Raw genomic sequence first — 11,395 nt, 5'->3', positions numbered from 1 at the left:
AGTATAGGATCTACTGTCATATACTCTATATAGGTGGATACACATACTCATATGCACACATGTGATGTTTTAGAGAATTCACATTTTCTGGTTTCCTTTTCACAGTGGGAGTCATGATTATTAATGTCATTTGAAATGAGGTGATTCTGAAAAAATGCTGCCCTAGGAGTACTTTCATTCCTGGGTCAAGATGTGAGGTGATGGGACACATGTGTCCTCTGCTGTTCATACACCTGCCCACTGCCCCACTTACCGTCTCAACATTCTTTCTACCCTCTAACTTCAGATTTGAAGTCCCTTCTAAATAACTTCTCAGTTTTGTAGTTTCTTGACAACTTCCTGAGTCCTCCTTTTCAGCAGCTCTCTGGAAGCTCCTGTTGGTACTTTTTTGTTGTTGTTGTTCATCTCCAGAAATCTCTTCTGGGAGAGCCCTGGATCTGTCTAGTCTTTGCTGACTGGTTACACTCTCTTCACCTTCTTTTCTAGAAACAACCTACCATCTATCTTTATCTTAAAATCATGGTAATGTTTCAAATCCAAAGAATATTTTAAATGTTCAATATGTTTTTTAGAACCGCAACTTGTACAATAAAATGGTACTATATTATATAGAGCATTTTAAGCTACATTTTCACTTAATAAAATGAAACTTGTATTAAAATTATATTTCATACTATTTAGATGAAGTAAGATAAGATAAAATTATTTCTCTTATTTTTATTAGCACTGAAATAAGTATTATGTTTGACCTGATTCATATATATTTTCTTAGACTACATACAAATTATTAAATTGCAGATGGTAATGATGTAGATATTTTGAAGGTATTGTCACCTGTTGACACTTCCCTCTAGAAAAGTGGGCCAAGTTTAGTTCCACTGACAGTGTGAGTATCATTCAAGCCTCTTGCTCACATGATCATCCGTACAAAGTTTTCCCAGTTATAATCTGAGCTGCTCTAATGCATGAACAGTTTCACAGTTTATATTTCACCATGTCCTTCACACATGCCCTGGAGCGCAGGACCAGCCCACTCTGTTCTGTGAGTGGAGAAACAGCTGTGGGTAGGGGGCCTCATTCTGAACAGCAGAGGGCATGGAGAAGGGTCTGTGGGGAGCCACCTCTCCTTGTTCTGCATTTCCATTTAAGGGAGGAAGGATCTATAGTCGTGGATGGAATCACCCTGGAATATACCTACCCCTGTCCATCCATCACTTATATGATTTGCAAAACAGGAAGAGAAACCCAGGATGCCCTCTGTTCTCCTTTTGGCCCACACATTTCCACCCATTTGCATAAAGCTTAAGAGAGTTTGCACTCTCTCATTTGGGGCTAAGAGTGGCCTGGTGGTTGTAATATTTGTTACAGATATAAACCATGTTTTCCAATAAGCTTAATAGCAAAACATGTATTTTTTATTTCTACCTGTTTCCTGTGGCTATTTCTTAATTTAATGTTTCTGGAGTTGGAGCAGAGAGAGGGCACAGTTCACTACTGCTCCTAAAGCAGGATAACATGGTACCAAATTATATAGAGTAAAGAACGCAATGGAGCATGAGCAACACTGTGAAGGAAAAGGTGCTTGGTGTAGGGGAACCTGTTTCCCCTCTCTCTCTCTCTCTCTCTCTCTCTCTCTCTCTCTCTCTCTCTCTCTCTGTCTCTCTCTCTCTGTCTCTCTCTCTCTTCCTTCCTTCCTTCCTTGATTCCTCTCTCTGTCTCTCCCTTCCTTTTTCTTCTCTTTTCTTTCTTTCTTTCTTTCTTTCTTTCTTTCTTTCTTTCTTTCTTTCTTTCTTTCTTTCTTTCTTTCTCTCTCTCTCTCTCTCTCTCTCTCTCTCTCTCTCTCTCTCTTTCTCTCCCTCTGTCTCTCTCTTTTTCTCTCTCTCTTTCCCTCTCTTTTTCAGGTTCTCACTGTGCCTTCTACACATAGCCTGAAGTGATTCTCCTCCCTCAGTCCCCTGTGTAGCTAGGGTTGCAGGGGTGAGCCACATGCCTGGCTGAAGGAAGGTCCTCTAGATGAAATGGTCAGAAAAAGTCTGACTCAAGAGGAGACACATGAGTGGAACCTAAATGCCGAAGGGAGTCAATCTGACCCAAGCTGCAGGAGGACTGCTCCCTGCACAAGAGACAGCAGGGACAATGAAGGCCAATGCTCTGGGCAGGAAGTCCTCATCAGTTCTGGGAAGAGAAAGAAATCCCATGTGCCTGACCATGGTAGTAGACACGGGGTTAGACATGTTTGCTATAAACTTGACATAAAAGTTTTTTGATGGATTAAATATATTGAGCTACTTTTATAGCACAGAATATCATGCAAACATTAAAAAGGTATTAGAGATTTTTAGGTAGTAAAATATAAAATTATCCACATGGAGTCAATGTATGTGCATATATGATGTGCTTTACATTTTAAAATATAAACATACTTATACACATGTATCTTTTGATTGTTTAAATGCATGTGCAGCTCTGTAAGGAAATCATGAACCTGATTACAATGATTAGCTCTGCAGGATTAAATCATGCAGGGAATTAGCTTTTGCATAGACCATTTGCTCCTTGGTTCATTTTCTAATAAACTCTGTGAAATTCTGGATTAAAAAAAAAACAGGGAATTTCCATTTTGGAAAAACTCACAACATAACTAACATTGCCTATCATTCATACTCATTTTGAGAGCAGTACTATTCACCAAATTTGAATAGCAATCACTCCTTCTTAGAGTTCTAAGTGGAAGACATCTGCGTGTTATGAAAACGAGCTAACCCTTAACAGGTTAGAGGAAATTGAAAACATTTTTCCTTATAAAAGATCAAGATTTTCCATTGCCTAAAAGTAGAAATGGATCTGAAATCAGGTTGAAAATTGTTGGGAGATCCATCAAATTGTGAAGAGAGCACTAGCAACGGCAGGTCCTTTATTTGCACAGGTTGAGAAAAGTGTACCTTGTCATGCAGAGAAGTGCATTTTGATGCCTTTTAATGTCCTTACCTGTAATGTAGCTTCTGGAGATTTCAAGTTAGAAATCAAAAGAATAAAAGCAGAAATAAGAGTGTCTGAAATACAGAATCAGAGTGAAGGGGAATAGAGCCAACATCTAATCAGGGAAGCTGTTTCCACGGGAAAATCCTGTAGCACTGCCTGCCTGCAAGGGGGTTCCCCAAGTGCAACTCTACTCAGAAGTTCTACTCTTTTCCTAAAACTGCCCAAGTGACCCGGGACACAGTCTGCTTCTGTGAATTCCCTCTAATCATGTTTCTGTGGTTAACCAATGTGCCTATAAGTAGATATATTTAATCACAGTGCCATTATATTTCACATTACAAGGACATTTATTCTCTTTAATGTGAACTTACATGTCTTCTTCTACATGAATTTGATGTTTCTTTCAACTAACTTCCAAAGTCTTGGGTGGATGTTTCACTTAAACTCCAAGATTTAGCAACAAGATATAACCCATAAACTATCTTACCAAATCACTCAAATATAATTGATTTTATTTGAGCTGATACATATACTTTTCACTCTATGCTAATTGATTTATTTATAGATTTCTGCTATCAGACTACAGCTAGAAGATACATATTAATCTTGCAATTAGCAGATATTTGGAAAGGGAATCTCTCCACTTTTTTGCACAATATAGATTAGTGACAGAACAAAATTTGGGCACTTGGTGGGACCAACACGATAATGTTGTGTGGATTTCTCATTGAATTGAGCCAAATGAAGAATCAAACACTTAATTCTTCAGATCTCCATGGACATGAACCTTTGAATATTTACAGGTTCAAATGGCTCTCATCAGTGATGTGAAATTTGGACTCTTACCACAACCAGGCCAGGGACTTAGGAGATCAGGAACTTAGGAGTCGAAAAGATAAGTCTCTAGCTTTCAAACCAGTAAGTAAATAAATCTGCACTTACAGTTTTACACATGATTTTTTTTTTTTTTTGGTAAGAAATTTCAGAAAGAAACTTCTGGCATGAACTGTTACTAAAAGGCAAGAATAAATAATTGAGGCAAATAAAATTATTGGTGAAACAACTAATTCCATCATGTTAACTAATGTGAGCCAAATGCAATACTGATGTCTATTGTACCTTTAACCAATTTGTAGCAAATATCATAGGGATGAGTCTACAGTGATGGTTCCACACAGGAATTACTGATCAGCTCATTCATGACATCCAGAAAGGTAGAAAAATATTAGATAAGGTGGAAATATTCTTTTTCCTTTTCTTCATCAGCATAGATCCACATTTTGGATTTCAAAGCTCAAAAAGTCAGATTTTATATTTTTTTTTTAAAAAATCTGGTTCAGATACCAGAAAGGGACAGATAGCTAGAATGATTTATTTTGAGTTTCCACTCCAGCTACAAATGGAAGAACAAACTTCAGTGAACCCAAGAGGAAAAGCTCCATGGGTACATTTCTCAGTTCTTCCCAGTGGGATAAAGTTGGCAGTGACTGGGAATTAAAAATAAAACAAAGCAGAACTTGATCCTGAGCCAGAACTAAAGCAGCATGGTGAGCACTGTGGTCAAAACCTCATTCCAACCCTGATCTCAGGAGCGAACATCACTAACTACTGCAAACCTGTATTTTCATCTGTAAATGGTGACAGCAGCTGGGAAGAAAAAATGCCATTACACCAGACCTTGATGAGGCTAATAAATGTCAACTGTTCATAGGATTAAAGAGAGCACAGAACTGAAGGAAGCATCTAAATTTGTGCAGTTAGAAATTCAACACCATCATCAAGGTGTAGCAAAGACTTCCACAAAGATCTTGCTTTTCATTTAGATGATTTTAATTTAAAAAACCTCATTTTGCTTTTATTTCTATTGAAATCTTTATATTTCGATTCTCCAAATTAAAATTAAAAAGGAATTTAAACAACTAGAAGAATATTTAAGTGATCTCACTAAAGGATTAAGAAAAAAAAGTTATATTTAAAACTGAAAGGGCAATTCTGCCATGCCAACTGTCTCATGAAAGGGTGAGGGGAAGAGAGGGAGCAAGAATGAGAAGATCTCAGGGAAAAAAGAGGGGAAATTTTTAGGGTATTTAACAAAAGAAAAGTTTCCATTGATCCTGTCACAGAATGGGAGCCCTGGGTCATCGACCATGGGACTCTGGGACAGCAGAGCTTTGTTGATCTTTACACAGATTCAGAAGGAATTTACTATCTCTAATAAATTACTTTGACATGAAAAGCTACAAATAAATGGAAGAAAACTCAGTAGAATAGAGGAAAGGGACAAACAGGGGAAGGGTGGGTGGACAGGAGAGAAAAGAGAAGTACTAGGAATAAATTGGAACAAATTATTGCCCATGCTTTTACAATTATGTCAAAGTGAACCCCAACATTACATATAAAAATAATGCACTAATTAAAAAAATGCCTATCAATGCCTTACTATCCTGTTTGCAAAGTAGGAAAGACAATAAAAATGACCTGATAGGATGGCTGTGAGGAACAAAGGCACTTACAGTTGCTAATGGATTAAATATGATTATTGGGTTTGGAGACCCATGTTCAGAGACTACCTTCTGGATCCACTAATCATAAGGAGCATGCTGTGTGTTCAGCAGCTCCCCTGCTAAGATGAGGAACAAAGGAGAGGCCACCCCATGGGCTCTGGGCTTCCCTGTGGGAAGTGCCTCTTGTTGGAGGAGACTAAGCTTTTGAGCCTGTGCAGAGGGAAGCAAAACCTGTCTCAGGACAAGCAAATCCTGAAACTCCTGTGACTTCAGGTTCTTATGTGTAAAGAGAGGCCCTGGGCCACAGGGCCTCTGAGGCTCTTTGTAGCCCCTTAGCCAGATCACCTCCTATGTGAAGGGTTATCTGAGCCTCTTCTCCAGCACAGTCAAGACAAAGCCAAGACCTGCCCTGGGTGGAGGGCCAAGAGGGTCAGAGGAACCATGGCTGCAGCATGGGGTGGGCAGAGATTCCTGGAGATCTGCTCAGGACCACATTGTGCACATGGGCTTAGGGCCTGAAGGATACTAGGCAGCAAGAACATTTTGTCACTACTATGCCAATTATTATTTTTTTGCCTCTTCTGTCCCATTTTCCAGCTGCATATCTGTTCTTGTGGCAAATGGCGCACCATTACTTACATTGGCATAACTTACTATGTTGTCTTCAAACATAGCCTTATACTTAGAAGAAACTTCAAAGCCAGGAAGGGAAAGTATATTACAGATGGGCGTGCACTCTCTCCTCCACAGGAACCTCACTGGGAAGTAAAGGGCAGATCCAGAGCTCTCCTGACCTTTGTGGTAGACCTGCTTGTGTATGTTCTGGCTTTCTCTAGCATCCTTTCAATCCACTTTATTCCCTGCAGATGAAGATTCTCTAGAGATTATTCAAGAGACCGAGTGTTGAGCTCCTAGGACCAGTCACATTCTCTCTAGAGAGAACTAAAGAGTTTGCTACTTTCCTATCAGCAAGTGAGTCAGTGAGTGCAGTTCCCCCACCTCTTCATTTTGCCTTGCAGTATTCCTTGGGGACATGTTATATGTGTCACTGGGATTGGACAGGGAGAGTGCACCAACTAGAGAACCAAGATCCTGGCGCAGAAAGTAAAGCTTTGAATTATGCCATCAATTAATTTCTCTGAATAATTTATTTTATCAACTACAAACTTGTTTTCCTCTCCAGTGCCTCCTGTTTGACTGCAGAGCCACTGTAGTTTCTTGATGCCTCAGAGCTCCAGGCCCCATGGACCCTGTGAAGGCAGAGCTCAGAGAAATAGGCTTCTCCCTGTGGAGAGAATGTTATTACAAACAACTGCTCAGTATTTCTCAAATTGCAAATACTCAGGACTTGACAATTTAGTCTGCCCCTGAATTTTTTCCAGTGTCTTTTCCATCTCAAACAGATCCAGGTGTTGTTGTTGTTTGTGTGTGTGTGTGTGTGTGTGTGTGTGTGTGTGTGGCATTTTCATTTCCTCTTCCTGAGTGAGGACCCGCCTATAAAATGAAACACTTTTCTCTATCATTTGAACAAAGTGATAATGTTTGATGATAGTACAATCATTCCAGATTTTACTCCTGAAGAGTCTCTCCTTAATCTGGTCCTTAAACTTTGGTTGAAGGAGCACTTAAAAATAAAAGTTACATATTTTATTGTAAAGCACTGAAAAAATATTTAAGAGGAAGAAATAAGGTTATTTCTGATTTTAAATCATCTGTGAGGCCCATAGAGCCTCTCCACTTCCCTCCTCATTCTCCAACACACACCCTGCTTGGATTCAAGGAGTACCCCATAACTCCCCATTCTTGTCCACTGTGTCAAGTTAATTCTAACTTTGCTTTAAACACTTGCAGTCATCCCTGTCTCTCATAGCCCTCTTGAAGCCCTCTTCAGCTCTTCCAACCCAGGTGGGTATCTCCAGCATGATAACCCCAAACACTGCAATTAGCATGATTCAATGTTGGGGCTTAAATAATTTGTTCCCTTCAATACTTTTTATCATTCTTTCCTACAAAACTCTTACAGAAAAACCAGTGTAACTCCCTACCCCTCAGATACATGTAAGGATAATATTTTAGTGCATGTTCACTGAAGTCTGTACAATTAGCAAAATTTTATTTCTTCTGGTGAGGATGATACAACACACTTCACACAGCCTACTATGGACCCAATGAGGCATCATAATAGGCCCTTATTTTAAAAGTTTTTATTGGTGCATTATAATTATACATGATGGCAAGATTCACTGTTGGATGTTAATAGGACACTTCCTGGGGAAGTTCTTAAGACGTTTCTGAGTGTCCTTACTGCCACTGATGTGCTGTGGATGGAGGGGCTTCAAGGCTCTGGTGCTTCTCTTTCTTACATCATCAGCCTTCTCCAGCAAGTGCCGCCCCAGGAGAGAGCTTATTCGTGGGACACAGAACAACGTTGAACTTGGCTCAGGAGTGAAAGACTTAGTGCTGACCACTGGTGTCTTCCTTAATGCTTTTCAATTATTTTCCAAGGAGGAACAGACAGAGAACATTGTATTTACGTTTTTAAAAAAATGTATTTGTGGTTTGAATTTATTCTTTTAGGGTATTTTACTGAGGTGTGATTGGCATGTAAAGAGCTTTGCATAATGAACATATATAATTGTATGGATTTGGGATGAGCACACACTGGTGACACCATCACGACCTCCAAGGCCACAGTCACAGTCACGATCTCCCCAAGTTCCCTCTGCACTCATTGTTTATAATTATTATTATTTCCCATCATTAGAACAGTTAACTCATGATCCACTGCCTCATATTTTAAAGTGCACAGTCCAGTATTGGTAACTGCAAGCACTCTGCTGTATAACTGATCTCTAGTACATATAGTTTGCATCAGTGAAACTTTGCAACCTCTAACCTCCCCTATTTGCTCTCTGCTGGTACTTGGCAATTACCCGTTCTTCTCTCTCTGCTTCTCAGATGTTGACTGTTGTAGATTCCACATACAGTGAGTTCATATGGTATTCTGTTGCTTATTTCACTTCCAAAATTCCTCAAAGCTCATCTGTGTTTCCACCAATGTCATCATTTTTCTATTTTTGATGGCTCAATAATGATATTCCTCTCTTTATGTTTGTGTGTGTGTGTGTGTATTCTTTTTACATTCATCTATCAATGGACACTTTCTTTGTTTAATATCTTGGTTTTGTGAATACTGCTGGAATGGACTAAGGATTGTATACATCTATTTGGAATAGTCATTTTCCTTCCTTTGGATGTATACCAGAGGCAAGATTGATGGAGCCTATAGTCATTCTGTTTTTAATTTATAGAGGAACCTCCATACTATTTTTGTGATGCTGAATTCATTTATATTCCAAGATTAGTATAAATGGATTCTCTTTTTCCCATATCATCCCAAAAATTTGTTTTATTTTTACCTTTTGATAATAATATTAACAAAGCATTAGGTAGTTATTGTCATCTGGGAGGCAGTGTGAAAGAAGAAACCAGAGAAGTGGACAATTGCCTAAAGGAAAGGTGACATGGGATCATTATAGAGAGACTCTAAGCTAGACACACTTTCTCACGAGGTGGTTTCTTACAGTGCCTTAAAGAAACTGGGATTTTTGCCTGTTTGATTTTTAAATGATAGATGCCTGTACATATACACTTAGATAAATTGTCTAATAGATTTGCCTAACCAAACACCCATGTCTCAGTATTTACTAGGAGGACCTAATATAAAGGAGTTACGACTACAAAATTTAATCACTGAAGCATTATATTGCAAACAAATAAATGAGAAAATAAATATATTAAATAAATTATAATATTCAAAGAAATGGCATGCAGCTTCTCAAAGTGTATTGCAGAGAAATATTTTGGAATGAAAAATCATTTGTGATATATTCCAAAAGGAGAGAAACAGATGAACAAATAGTTCAGTTTCATATAAATTTATGATTCAAAATGTATAAAAAATATACATAATAGTAAAAAGGTATAAATCTCTGTACAAATGATGAGATAGTAAGAAAATTACATTTGCCATCATCCTTACCAATAATTGAATCAGGCAAGATAATCAATGGATGTTAGACTAGTGCCTGAAAGTCTTAAGAGGAAAAAGATATCAACAGGCTTAGATGAACATGTGAACTGTATTTAAAAGGACAAAAAATACAGCACAAAGTGGCCTTGTTAATAATGTACAGAATCCAAATGGAGTCAGTAGTGTCAACACTAACAAAAAAATAAATAAACAAAGCCCAAGATTATGAAGGGATCTCATGTAGAATTCCCTGATAACATTTGTCACAAGACTATCAGAACCATAGTCTCACACAAAGGCCACCACAACCTCGCATAGACATACTTCTGCAAGGACATCGCCCAGCAATTGTCTATTCCACCTCAATTGATGACACTATGGTCACTCATTCTTGTAGCCAATGATTATTGCTTTGAAATATCTCATATAATCCCTATTTTCATCTTTAAAATTCCCCTTTGCCTCATACTCTAATAGTCTCACAGTTTATAACGACACACATGTTCCCATTACAATACATTTTATCCCCAAATAAACTTAATTAATCTTTAAAGAATCTCTGGTTGTTATTTGGTTTTACACAGACAAAATGATTACCAGTGTAATGTAGGCTGAGATGAGCAATGTCTTTCTGAATATATAAATAAAACAAGAACTATTTCAACATAAGGATATAAAGAACTTCCAATAAAATAGCTAATTTTTTTAAACTAAGATTTTGATAAATCCACCTTTAAAAAAAATCCCTAATCTGTATGAGGTAGCTCTGTGCTTAATTTTATAGGGTGGTTAATATCATTATATGAATGTGGCAGAGTAACCATGGATATTTGTAGACCTTCAAGTCATGGTATGTTTTAGAAGTTATTGGAAGTAAAAGCCTTGCTCTAGAGTGGCTTCAAAGTGACCACTGGGTCTTGTTTTTAACCACAATTAATTACACAGTCCCTGTCCCCACTCCACCCACCAACTCCAATGAGAGCCTCTAACTTTGAATCAGATGGAACTAGTCCATCTTCTAGGTCTAGAGGAAAGACTGACAAAGTATTAGGCCTCAGCCACATATGATCTGTTCCTTGTGTTTGCAAAGAAGATTCTATTAAAACATAGCCACATTCATTTGCATATCTTTTCAGCTTAGTTTTGCTCGAGTTGAGCAAATGGTCCTCAATGTCTTAAGCATTTTTCTGTGTCACTCTGCAGGAAGAAGTCACTAATGGTTGATGTAGAGGTTATATAATGTGCTCTCATGAACCCACTGAGTGAAGACTTTGCTAGTATTGACTGTTTTTCAATAGTTGGCACTAGATTTCCAATCATCCAATGATGATAATTCCATTAAAATTTCAGCCATTCTCCTGGATATTAAGTAGAAATGCATGGTATTTAATTTACATTTTCTTATTAATCATTAGATGGTGAACAGCACTTCATGGGTTTATTAAATGCTTGTATTTATAATAAGTCTGTTTAAGTTCTTTCACCATTCTATAAAACTTGGCAATTTATGTCTAATATCATTGTTTAGAAAGAAATTTAAATGTATTGTCTACATTTTGCTGGAAAGAAAATTTTATAAGGTCTGTAGCTACAGTTTCTGTTTGCTTTTTATGGTGACCTGGACAAGCCATGATTAATTTTGAAGACCTAATATTAATCGACTTTTCAAACTTCACATCTGTTGTTTTCATTTCTTTTCTACAGATCAGTTTACACTGAAATTCATTAAGGCATCCATCTATTTGTTTTTCAAAGATCTTCTATACTACATCATCCTTATCAATCTTATACGTTTATAAATTTATACGTTTATAAGTCCACAGCATTGCATTTAAGGTAGCACGAATTCAAAGGGCAAAGAAGTTGCCAACTCCCA

The sequence above is a fragment of the Spermophilus citellus genome (genome assembly GCF_964194105.1).
Source record: "Spermophilus citellus genome assembly, chromosome: 3".
In the NCBI taxonomy this organism is placed as follows: Eukaryota; Metazoa; Chordata; class Mammalia; order Rodentia; family Sciuridae; genus Spermophilus; species Spermophilus citellus.
The sequence above is the reverse complement of the archived record's forward strand: the minus strand, read 5'-3'. Positions refer to the sequence as shown.